The sequence below is a fragment of the Astyanax mexicanus genome, chromosome 23, assembly GCF_023375975.1.
Source record: "Astyanax mexicanus isolate ESR-SI-001 chromosome 23, AstMex3_surface, whole genome shotgun sequence".
Classification (NCBI taxonomy): domain Eukaryota; kingdom Metazoa; phylum Chordata; class Actinopteri; order Characiformes; family Acestrorhamphidae; genus Astyanax; species Astyanax mexicanus.
The window spans coordinates 18,146,935-18,160,638 of NC_064430.1; the positions used below are offsets into that span (position 1 = coordinate 18,146,935).

Genomic DNA, 13,704 nt, shown 5'->3' on the forward strand with positions numbered 1-13,704 from the left:
TACTGTAGCTAGATTTCATTTACTTTTACAACATTAATATTACTTATTTTAAACTTTCTAACGGTGATTATTTTACATGCAACATGATGGATGGTCGAGAATGTCCTCAATATCCTAATTTCTCTACAACACCTGATTGTACAATTTGCAGATTGGGTGACTTCAGAACAACTTCAAATAAACTCTCTAAAGATAAAACTCAACTAGAGATTTAAAAAAAAAAGTTGCCAAATGTTATATAGAGCAAAATTGTAAGTTAAAGTCTTTCAGCTCAGATCTCCACCATCAGTTTGTGACCTCAAGCTCAGGCATACTTGGGTTCTGCAGCAGGACAATGACCTGAAGCGCACCAGCAGGTTCTCAGCAGTGGCCAAGTCAAAGTCTGATTGAGGTGCTGAGGAACGATTTTAAACAGGCTGTTCATGTTCAAAAATCCTTTTTCTGTAAATAAGAGTGGACCAAAATTCCTCTACAGAGATGTGAAAGATTAAGTGTCACTTATCGCCAAAGCTTGATTGACATGGCTGTTCCAACCTTGGCAACAACAAAGTTATTAGTTGGCAAAGCTATTAGGGGGGGGGGGGGGGGGGGGAATACTTTTTCACATGGGGCTAGGATGTTTTTTCCCTTAATAAATAAAAATTTGTCAAGATTGTGAAGCAGGGTGCAAATGCAGGTTATATTTATTAAACAAAGAAACAACCGAATAAACCAAAACAAGCACCGGGTAACATAAACAAATAGGGAGGCTAACAAAACAACGAGGAAACCAAGAACAATAAAACTAAACTTAAAACAAGAAATAAACTAGGTAAATAAACAGGAGAGTAACAGGAGAGCAAACAAGACAGAGAATAAACAGGAAAACGCTATACAATCAACAAAGACAGACAAAGGAGACATGGAAACACTGAGGTATAAATACACTTGGAGAGAAACGGAAATGGAAGACACCTGGGGAGTAGGTAACAAGGGGGCGGAGCTACAGATTACAATCACGAAGGGGAACACAGATGAGAACATTCAGACAGAGACATGGGGAAAACACAGAGCCATGTGCAGGAACACAAGAGAAAATGAACAGACAGGAGGGCTGAAATGACAGAGACAGGCTAGGAAAGACAAAGAACCGAACCAGAACATGACAAAATTATATTTACTTGGGTTATCTTTGTCTGATATTAAAATTTGTGATAAAAAAGCAAAAACAAAAGAAATTCGTAAGAGGGCAACTATTTTATCACTGCACTGTATTTAAACTATGATATAAAAAATCTGTTCTATGCACAACACACCCACTCACACACACACAAACACAACTACACACCCACACAGAGCTCCGGGGCTAATGCCTGCACTTCCGAACGGCAGCATTACCTTTTGGAACCTTCCCTAAATCATCCTTATGGTGTCAGTGGTGGGATCTGTGACAAAGCTCTAATGGATGCTAAGAGTTATGAGCATCTCTGTGCCATCATTAATTCATTTAAACACAGCAGGCCACCCTGAGGCCAGTCGCAGTACTGCGCTGCTGCTAGCCATCATCATCATCTCGCTGACTGTTTTCCAGCCAATTAGAGTCACTTGTGTCCCAGCCATATCTAATGGGATCCTACTCTCGCGCTCTCTCGCTCGCTCTCGCTCTCTGATGAGGCTGCAGGCTTGTTTGGCTGTAGTGGAGTTATCACATTACAGTAATTATGAGCTGACAGATCCTCTAAACGGCTGGCTGTTGCTGACGGGCAGGCTGCGGTCTAACAGTCAGGTCAATGTACCTCAAATTCCAGAGCCCGTATAGCACCTTTAGTTAAATGACCACCAGCGGGCAATTCATTATTAGCATTTGACCTATTCCAGTTCAACACAGCGGGCGGTAATGGGTTAAACTAATGTATTTCTGCAGGTAAAGCACTATGGGGGTTTTCACAACAGGGCCGATTCTGGGCTTATTTAAGCAAGGGGATCATTACCACACAAGAGAGCTCTATCCAAACCATGGATATATTGCACAACTCCACCAGGCGTCACTTTTCTGCATGCAGTGTTAATGTTGACAGGTGATTTTGATTTAGTTTTAGTCTTTTGACTAAAATGTATAATAGTTTTAGTGACATTTTAGTCTTTTGGTTATTCTTAGTTTTAGTCGACGAAAACAAACAACATTTAGTCTAGTTTTAGTCTAATTAATTTTATTCACATAAAAAGTATGTATTACGTATTTTTTATAGTTTTTCTATTTTTTATTTATGTTGATATTTTTTATATTATTAACTGCTAATGTTTATTAAAATTATAGCATTTAAGATTTTTTGCATTTAAACAATACAAATATTAACTATTTTAGAGCAAGTGATCTGTAAAGATGGTGGAATTTAGTTATTATTATTAGACAAAAAGTGTAATAAATTTCGTCATAGATTTCCTTTTCAAGTATTAATTTTTATTTAGTTTTAGTCTCGTTTTTGTCATCAAAAATAGGTTGTCAACGATCGTTAACGAAATTAACACTGTCTGCATTTAAGTTCACAAAAGATTCATCTGTTTGATGCTTTTACTTATTTTACTTGGATACCAATCTCTAAAGTGGTAAGAAACAGTGCTTATGGGATGCTCTGCATTTCACCATGAACAAGAAGTCGTTTTCATACACTGCAAGAAGTCAATTTCTAAAAACTAGACAAAATGTGTGTCAATTGAGATGTATTTGCTTATATTAAGCAACAAAAAATCTGCCTAACAAATTTTTCTTAGTGAGATTCAATCAAATAAGCAATTGTAAAGTCTCAAAATGAGCGAAGTATTTTAAGTTCCAATTACTTAAAATATGACCAAAAATGCCTCGAAATCAGATCATTCCACTTGCTAATATTCCAGCTTTTTCATTTTATGAAATGTACTGAATTCTCTGAGCAAGCACTTCCGGTTCCAGAAAAAAGCTAATGTGAAAAAGCTTTAAAACATTTAGGTCAAGGGTTTTCTAAGGTTACCTAAAATAGTTATAAGGTGTTATTTTAGGGTACCTTGGAAACACAGACACCTGTATAAGTCATGAGGTGTTATCTTGTGAGTAAGGCTAAATATTGGCCAGTGTGCTCATGGCAAAGCGGCGATGTGAATTTTAAGAGTTTGAGAAAGATCTGAAACTGGATGCTAGATGAGAGGGACACTACATTTGTGAAGTTGTGCTGACATTTAACATGTCAAATGTAAATCATACTTTGATTTACAGTGTTACGTGTAAAATGGGTGGTAATGATCATAACTGGCAACATCTGTCTGGAATTGTCTGTGAACATATTTTGCAGCTGACAGATTTTCTATTCCAGTGGAAACTCCCTGTGGAGAATATTAGCACACAGTAGATGTGCATGCAGGAGTGTTCAGGTGTGCTCCTATATGATGCTAATGCCAGGTGATGAGGAGCAGTGGGGGAATCAGGTCACCACTCATCACATCTATTCCTCTTGGCCTGGTCAGTAAAGGGCAACCCTTGCACCTGACCCACAGCCCTGGGCTGCTTACTGTACACCCAGTGTTTGTGCGTGTGTGCGTGCTGGAGCATGTTTGTAAGTGAATTTTATCCAGGTTTGACAGAGGGAATCCTGACCTACTATCTGCAGTTTTACTCAGTGCTAACTGTTTATACTAACCTGTTTGTGCTAGCACACATCTTTACATTGGTTGGGTTTAAGTTCATTTTCATGTTTCACTCACACAAATTAAATAATTAAATAAAGCATTCAACATTACCTATTACACTCTGTACCAGTTTACTATACCTCTACACAAACTGTCTGTTTTCCAGCTCAAAAAGATACAATCTGTAAAGGACCAGGATAGTAATGCTAGCCAAGCTAACTTAATGCTAGCCAAGCTAAGCTAACCTTAGCATATGTTTGCTGCATTTCTTTGTGTAAATTTCACTTACATGTTATAAGAGCAGCACTTCTGTGGTACTTGTAGAGTTAGAATAGCACTACTGATGTAAATATATGCATTATAACATTACACTGCTGAGGTAAATGTGTGACTAGAGTAGCACTATTTTCTAAATTGATGATTAAAATTGCACTGCTGAGGTAAATAAATGCCTAGCATTATACTACTGAGGTAAATGTGTGACTACAGTAGCACTATTCTAAATTGATGATTGGAATAGAACTACTGAGGCAAATATGTTTTGTTGGTTTATCTGCATAAATTGGTCATTAAATGTGTTCTGATCTTCATCTAACTCACAACAATAGACAAACAATGTCTGCTTAAACTAACACCACACAAAAAAAATATGTTTGCATGGTTTTATTGAACGGTCTTAAGTTTTCCTGCAAAATGTCTTGGTTAACTTGGGAATTCATTTTTCTGTTGATGATGGCAATCCGTCCAGGCCCTGAGGCAGCAAAGCAGCTCTAAACCATGATGCCTCCTCCACCATGTTTCACAGTTGGGATGAGGTTTTGATGATGGTGCGCTGTGCCTATTTAGTTCTCCACACATAGCACTGTGTATTCCTTCCAAACAACTAAATTTTGATTTCATCTATCCACAGTAATATTTAGCCAGTACTGCTGTGGAACATCCAGGCTTTTTTTTTTAAACTTCAAACGTGCAGCAATGTTTTTTTTTGGACATCAGTGGCTTCCTCTGTGGTGTCCTCCCATGAACTCCATTTTTGTTTAAAGTTTTCTTTATTGTAGATTTGTCAACAAAAATGTTAGTGTGTGCCAGAGATTTCTGAAAGTCTTTAGCTGACACTCCAGGATTCTTCCTCACCTCATTGATCATTCTGCGCTGTGCTCTTGCAGTCATCTTTACAGGACGGTCACGCCTAGGGAGACCAGCAACAGTGCTGAACTTTCTCCATTTGTAGACAGTCTGTCTTACCGTGGACACACGAACTTCAAGACTTTTAGAGATACTTTTGTAACCCTTTCCGACTTCATGCAAGTCAACAATTCTTGAACGCAGTTCTTCTAAGAGCTCTTTTGTGAGAGGCATTATTCACATCAAGCAATGCTTCTTAAAAACAGTAAACTCAAAAGTGGTGTGTGTTTTTTATATAGGGCAGGGCAGCTTTAACCAACACATCCAATCTCATGACATCCTTACTCCAATTAGCTATTAGAAAAGTCATTAGCCCAGTACCTAGTATTAGTTACCTAGATACCTAGTGGTATTAGTTTAAGCAGAGTGTGTTTGTCTGTTGTTGTGACTTAGATGAAGATCAGAACACATTTAATGGTCAGTTTATGCATAAATCCAAGTAATCCCAAAGGGTTCACATACTTTTTCTTGCTGTATTTTTCTCAGATGGACAAAATCGTACATGTGTAAATGTGTGTGTGTATCTGTACATGTAACACTGGTGCTTCTCTGTATTACAGCGGCTGGTGGTCTACCTGCATGGCTAGCTCATCTCAAATCGATGCCCTACAGGAGATGCAGTCGATGCACTGAGTGAATTAATGCATCTGACAGAAGCATTATTCTGTACTGTTTCTGTCCTAACACGACCCGACACATTAAAACATCCCCGCTGAGGACTATCTGCACGTACGGCTCTGACGTCCAGAGCGCACGACTGCTGTTGCTGTGGTGTTTTTTTGTCATCTGTGTTTTCCCTGTCGCTGCAGAGGCGCCTGTAGCTAAAACAGCTAAATGCTAGTTGACAGTGTGGGCTTGTATTTGTTTAGATCTGTCGTACTGAACAGAAACGCATCGCTTCCTCTTTGTTTCGCGTTGTTTGGGGATGCAGACAGGGTTTAACGCGGGGGATTAGCCCAATCCACAGTCATTTCCGAACATGCCTGCTTAGGGCCTGCGGAAAGCCCCGGAAAGACCTGTTCGGCTAGAGCTGTCAGAATCTGGTGCATGTTGGGGTGTCTGTAATGTAATTTGAGGTGCAGGTTACAACCCTCTCACCCCATCCCTCCCAACAAACACATCTGGAGAACAGTTTGTCTCTAGGGGCAGTATATGAGTCTCTGGGGGGCAGTGTGATGTTGTGTGACACCAGTGTTGCCCTCAAACACAATGGCATTACAATGGCGGTCTCAGTCAGTAGGATAATGTCCCGCTTATTCTCTTTGTCCCTCAACTAAACTCAAAATGTGTCCTCAAACCAAATTACAGTGTTAACTTAAAAAAAGTTGAAAAAAATATAATTTAAATGTGTATGCTTTGAAGAAACGCACCAACAGTTGTGCCAAATACACATATTTTGTTCAGAAACATGTAGTATTCTTTAAGTTTAGTAATTTAGTAATTACCGTATTTTATGGACTATAGGGACTATATTTTTCCTTCTAATTCAGCAGGTCTGCTAACTGTGCTAGCTTTGGCGCTAGTAAATGCTGCCAGACAGCGCTACACTGAGGAACCCTGAGTGTTCCGGTAACTCAGGGCGCTATAAGCTAGTGGTTTGTACAACATAGCTTGTTTTAACATAAGATGCACCCGATTATAAGGCACACTGTCGATTTTTGGGAAAATGAAAGGATTTTAAGTGTGCCTTATAGTGCAAAAAAGGTACTTATCTTACTTATTTTAGTTAGATTAAAAAAAAATATATATATATATATATATATATATATATATATATATATATATATATATATATATATATATATATATATTTAGGTGTTCTATTTTAAAATGTTTTGTAAAATGTCTTTGTCTTTGTAAGGCCAGTTAACCATTACATAAAACATTCATAAATCCTACGAGAATGCATTCTGGGGGAAATGATTACACCCTGATGATGAGTGAGATGAAGGAGGACTTGTTGCCAGGAGCAAAAGGGAAAGATGTAGGTTTTGTCCAAAAAAGGCTGTAATGCACACAAAAGCACCCAGCAACAGGTATTTGTTGAGAAACGTGAGAAAATGTATAAAATCTAACATCAGGTGAAAACTCCTACAGAACTGTTCCGTAGACCCTGTTCAACTATTAGGCCCTGAGTCAAAATTAGAAAGTGTGAAGTAGTTGGCCTTGCCTCAACTAATGTTCAAGAACAGTTTCTTCATTTCCCCAACAAATGCTATCTAGCCAGAGCAACTTAGTAAAATTGTGACTCCGAAACAGATATAACTCCACAAAACATCTGAAAGTGTCCTGATGTATTTGGCTGAAGACATTACCAGCAGACCCTATTATATGTCCTGTATATTGGTAGAAACTTTGTTGTAAAGAATTGTCAGAAGAGAAGTTATTTAAACCAACTATTAAAAATACTGTAATGATGCGGTAAAGTACTAGTATTAGCATCACTGTTCACTACAGTATGCACTAAAATCAGTAGTAGTTTTTTAATATTTGGTGCTCCTTCTTTGGTCTCATATTTGACATCTTACACCCTGCACAAGGTGAGTCGGGTTGCTAATTGCTATCTTACACAACCTTTTTTACGCATTCTACGTGCTTCGTTTAAATATACACACCAATAAACCATGTGAGAATGTTGTCTTCTCTGATTGGTCAGAGCTGTCTGGCACGGGAGCAAGAAGGTAAATATAGTGAGACTGTTCTCTGCAGTTAAAAGCTGCTGTAGCATACAGGACCTGCCAAAAGTTTGGACACACCTTCTCACTTAATGCGTTTTCTTTATTTTCATGACTATTTACATTGTAGATTCTCACTGAAGGCATCAAAACTATGAAGGAACACATGTGGAGTTTTATGTACTTAACAAAAAATGAGCTGAACCTCCACAGTCACCAGACCTGAACCCAATTCAGATGGTTTGGGGTGAGCTGGAGCACAGAGTGAAGAAGGCAAAGGGCCAACAAGTGCTAATAAACACCTCTAGGAACTACTTCAACACTGCTGGAAAACCATTTCAGGTGGCCACCTCTTTAAGCTCATTGAGAGAATGATGCCAAAAGTGTGCAAAGCAGTAATCAGAGCAAAGGGTGGCTATTTTAAAGAAACTAGAATATATATTTTTAGTTGTTTCACCTCTTTTTGTAACTTTTTGCAACTCCACATGTGTTTATTCATAGTTTTGATGCCTTCAGTGAGAATCTTCAAGGTAAATAGTCATGAAAATAAAGAAAACACATTGAAAAAGAGACTGTATGTCCAAACTTTTGGCCTGTACTGTAGAACACTGAAATGCTGTGTTTTCAACAGGAGTCACAGTGCAGATGTACACGTAGTATACGCAGCACAGACTACACGTGTAAACAGCATGGTACACAGACAGCGTTTGTTTATAGCTGTGGTAATTAGCGTTATCTGGCTTATATATCAGAGACTGTGCCTTATCAGCAGTTTAACTCAAATAAAAGGAGTATATTTGATAGCTGGGTAAGATTGAGACCAGATAGCGTTTTTAGCACAAACGGACTGGACTGAAACCACCTCCTCTAGCTGGTCTCTGTCAATACGATTACTGTTTCCACACCTGTGCAATCGAGCCGCACTAAAGGTACAAACCACCAATACACCATTTTAACCAAACCAAATTGTGCTGGTATAAAAACGCTTTTAGACATTATCCTGAATTAAACTTTTTGTCATCTGACATCATGACCAATGTTTAACCTGAATTCAACATCTACTGACGTTGGTGACCAGCTGGGAAATAGTGCTGGTGTGAAAACTCCCCAAGATAAACTAAGTTTTCCATTTAAGGGTATCTTTAAAAGTGTCAGGCTACAAAATGACACTTTTTCAAATGTTAGTCTAAGGGAGTTTTCACACCTGTAGTGCCATATAACTCCCCTAATTATCACATCGGGGTAGACTATTTCTTTTGTGCTCTTCTTAGAAAAAGAAAAAAAACTCACACTGTTCTCATTTACCATTATATATCTACTAGAGACAGATTATATCTGTACAGTATCATTTATTTTACTTTAATCCTGGATATATGGAGATATTTGGAGTGCGTTATTATTAGTATCATGACATTCTGGATCACTGACTTCTGTTACGAATCTGATAAAATTCTTCTATTTTTTAATATCTCAGTTAGGGGTGTGCCATATCATATCATATGCAATGATAACATGTAATTGTAATTTTGTAGCAGTAGTGTATTCTTAAAATAATCTCTCTAATTCAGTGTTTTGTCATATTGTTTGGTCATATAAGCATTTCTGTTATTTTGAAGCCACTTGTTTGTATTCTCCAGTCATTATTCACAGAAGGCTATGTTTAAAAAGACTATTAGTGTTAAGGCTAACACTACATCACAGTTTCTAGAAGCTTAGGCTTTATAGAAGCGGATTTCTGGCCTTGAGAGGCTGAGGACAAAGCTGTGGCTTATGACTGGCCTTGGTGAGGGAGTCATTACTGGATATTATAAAATATTATTATTATTAACATTATTATTAGTATTATTATTTTAACTAAAAGAAAAATGTCTTTACAGTCAATTTATCTCTTTGTTTACCTACATATGTTTCTGTGTATCTGTGCGCTGTAAGGAAAAGTCGCGTTACTTATCCAGGCATGCCCCCTAGTGGTGTGGATGCATTATCATTTAACACTGAAAATATGAGAAAGTTAAATGTTTACTGAATGTTTATTTTTGTCTTTTTAAATACAAAGCTATACAAAACATACAAGGAATAAGACTAAACTAAACTTATAACTATAATTAATAACTATCTCTCTTTTTTTCTTCAGGTGTCCACGCTGTTACAGCACGCTGCACAAGCAAGCATTTTCCAAAAATGAAACTGACCTAAAATTGCAAACCTTTTAAATTGTTAAAGGTGACTTTATTTTGTTTTGAAGATACATTAAGATGTTTTTTTAATTAATTTAACATTTAACATAACAATTGTTATGTCCCTTAAAAATAAAAAGGTTTTGTAATCACTGATGTCACACTGCATTTTTAAAGAGGACTCCGAGATGACAGGATGGACAGAAAATTATTGGACACGTTTAAATAGCTTGATATGTTTAGTAAAAATTGCAAAATTGCTAAAAAAAAATGCATAAATTATTAAAAGCTATAATTTGTTTTGTTTTTTTTTTATTTACAGTACATTCTTTTCAGTAGACTCTTTTCCCCGTATCTTATTTTTGGTACAAAATATTGTATACAATTAATTCAGTTATAAAAGCTACATTCAACCTGTTTAACTTTGTTGGCCCAATGTGATTCATTCTGAAACATAACTTTCTCTATTCAAATAATGAGGAAGGAAATCACACTGCGCCTTCATTTTAGCTGGGTTAATAAATAGATATTTCCTTTCCAGTGCATCTGCATGACTGACAACTCCTCCCTGAAAGACATGTAAGTTTACAGTTTTTAACTGTTTTTTAATTCTATTCAGCACTCTTTTTGACTTTTGAAACATTAGCATTTATTCTTAAATGTGTAAGATTAGCATGGATGTTGATAGTATTATATAGCAATAATAAAATATTTCTACAATTAAAATTTAAGTTTTTTAAGGTTATTTTCCCGCTACTGTAATAATAGCATTGTGGACATTGTGTCTGGTAGGGAAAAATTAGGAACTGGTACAACTACCTCAATAAATTACTTGTGCAAGTTCTTAGTGTCTCGGTTTAAATATCAGGCCCCTCAGTGTGGAGCTACTTTGAGTAATGGTGTGATTTCTTTGCGTGGGCAATGCTATGCCCCTATCGCTAACATTGTAAGCCTGTTGGGAGTATTGGTTCAAGGTGCTGTATTTCAGAATGCTAAATGAAGTTGGGCTATTTGACAAAAGTTTGTACTTGTTGTCATGCTTCATCACACCTCACACTTCATTTAACCCCAGAGTTCTCCATTAAAATCGGGCTAAAAGTTGTGTATTGTAACTCCAGCTTAAGCTAAACAAAGTTTTCCATTCTAGGGTCCCTTAAAAAGTATTTTGATTCTTTTTGAAATGTTAGTCTAAATTAACATTCACTTTCTATAGACTCTCATTTTGTGCAGCTTATTCAATTAATTTATTCATGCTAGCATTTATATTATAAAATAGTGGTACTGAAAGAATCTACTTGTTGTGTATTCTGCAGTCATTATCCACAGTAGTCTGTGTTTAAAAAGACTGTAGGTAGATTGGCAAAAGCTAACACTACATTATTTAACACTATTTTTGACTTAAAAAGTTTAGAAAAATATGGATTTTAGAGTAGTATTTATTTGTAAATTTTCAAGATTATCTTGAATGTTAATAATATTCTATAGTGATAATAAAATGTTTCTACAATTAAAATGTAATGAGTTTTATAAGGTTCTTTTTCTGCTCCTGTAAAGTTAGCATTTTGGACATAGGAGGTCTGGTACAGCCTTTTAGCAGATGTGTGGACTCAAGTCACATGACTTGGGGCCCTATTTTAGTGATCTATAGCTGGATTTAAGGGTGTGTCCTGTCTTTGGTATCGCAAGGGTGCACAAAGTACGCCTTGCGCAGGTCGAAACTCGCAAAAGGCGTGTAGTTTTTCTTTTATTAATCATGGGTGTGTTTTGGGTGTAGCGTGAAATAAACCAATCAGTCTGCCAATTGCGCAGGTGCACTCTGACTTTGGCATGTTGGGATCTTAAGAGCGTACCACTTTGTGCGTCTCAGCAGAGGATACTGATCTGTGCATTCGTGCTGTAAAGGTACATCGGAAGCTCATTTAAGAGAACAGCAATGTTATTTTATTCTTTATTTTGTTTATTGTTTATGTAAAAGCTGGTTTTGCAACACTGAATGACATTAGTTTCATTTTCAAATCATGGAAAGAGCACAGCAACACATTTTATATTTGACAATATTTAATTAACTTTAATTAACTTTTTCATCTTAAGTTTATTTAACTAAACTGAGTTTTATATCTGTAGTCTATTTGTAATCTTTTTTTTTTCTGACAGAGGCAATGCTGTGCGCTCTGCCATGTCGTGTGAGCGGCATTTTATTGTGACCTGGTGATAAGAAATAAGGCAAACAGATTAAACAGCTTGAGTGAGAATGAGCATCTGTCTAATTTAAACAGCAGAATGCCTATATCTGCTATATTAAGCTACAATTACATAAGTATAAATATAAATCCTTATAAATGTCAGAAATAAATATATCTAATAATAACTTGTTGTTACTGTGCACATTTTAAAGTATATTTTATTTTTATAGTTGATTGCTGAAGATGCTCTTTTGCCTTTTTACTGTATATACTGTTCATTTGCATCCCTGGACACTTGGCACTTTACTGTACACTCTGTACCTTTTCACTCCTGGACACTTTACTGTACATCTTGTACATTTGCACCCCTGGACACTTTGTCACTTTACTGTACATCCTGTACTTTTGCACTCCTGGACACTACACTACGCACCTTACTTAAATACAATACTTGCACAGGTTTATGTTTAATATTGTCATATCTGCTGATACCTTCTATACTTAAATTATTATTTTACTGCACTACCTCATATCTATGACTGATTACTTTCACACTTTGTATAGTTTTTTTGTATTTATATATTTATGTATATATTTTTAAGTCTCAGTTTATAATTTTATAGTTTAGAGTCTTATATTCCTCACTGTGCTCTTTTATTTTATTTTATAATACTTATTGTTTGTTTCTACTGTGTACTGTTTGTTTCGACTGTGTTGTGTAACTGCTACTGGCTGCTAAATTTCCTTCGGGATCAATAAAGTATCTATCTATCTATCTATCTATTTTTGCTGTGGTAAAGAAGTGATAGTATGTGGTATTGTGCTTGGGGCGTGCAGTGTGCACGGTGATCCAGACATGGATGACTGCTGACTTTTGTCTGGGTTTATCCCGGTCAGTCGCGCAGGTCTATTTTCTGGTGCCAAGCTAGAAACACCAGAAATGTACTTGAACACACATCACTAACAAACCACCGCGCCCATTGGCGTTAATATATTTCTAAACCCCAGCGTTATTTTAAGGATGCATGCGCAAGGCGAAAAAAAAAAAATGATGACAGGGTGTAAGATAGCAACAGGCATTGCGACAATCCTTGCGCAGGGAGTGTGATAGGGCCCCTGGACTCAAGTCCAACTTGGTCAACAAATATATTGACTTGCTACCTGAATCTGCAAAATAGAAAAGACACTGAGCTCACCTTTACTGACCTGGACTTGAAATCAATCTAACTTGGGCTTTAACACTAAAAAAGACAACTTAATTTTAAACATAATTTTTTTCCATGGCTTAAATAAATAACACTAAATCACATAGATCGAGCATTTTATATTGCATTGTAATTGGATAGAGATTGCATAGCGCAGTATCACTGTAAATGCGCTGAACCAAAGTTGCTATAATGGAAAATTCGTTTTTTTATCAAATTTGCTCAGGAGTTATATGTTCAGAAAGTTAAAAACATTCATAGGGGCTCCGAGTGGCACATCAGGCTAAGCCCTGCCACTATGATCAGGAGATTGCCGGTTTGAATCCTGTTCATGCAGCTTGTCATCAGCTACTGGAGCCCTGAGAGATCATAATAGGCCTTGCTCTCTCTGGGTGGGTAGATGGTGCTCTTTCCCCTCATCACTCCCAGGATGATGGTCGCTGTGCTTTCATCCAAGCGTGCTGTGATGCTATTCTGCAATGCTGCAGCAGCTGCATTTAGAGAAGAGGCGTTGCCTAATCACTAGTGATAGTGGGAGTCCTAATGAGTGGTTTGGGTAATTGACCTTATGAATTCATGAGAAAACCTGATTAAAATTAGAAATAAATAAATTAAACAAAACTTTCTAAGGTACTATTAA

General features: G+C 36.8%; 1 protein-coding gene across 1 annotated transcript in view; it reads left to right on the forward strand.

Annotated features, from left to right (window-relative positions):
- Positions 1-10,208: 10,208 nt before the first annotated feature.
- LOC103036514 (B-cell receptor CD22-like) overlaps positions 10,209-13,704 on the forward strand; it is a 37,709-nt gene continuing 34,213 nt past the window's right edge. Inside the window, exon 1 of the mRNA XM_049470879.1 lies at positions 10,209-10,255. The gene's annotated coding sequence lies outside the window, so the exon portion shown is untranslated. The remainder of the gene's footprint in view (positions 10,256-13,704) is intronic.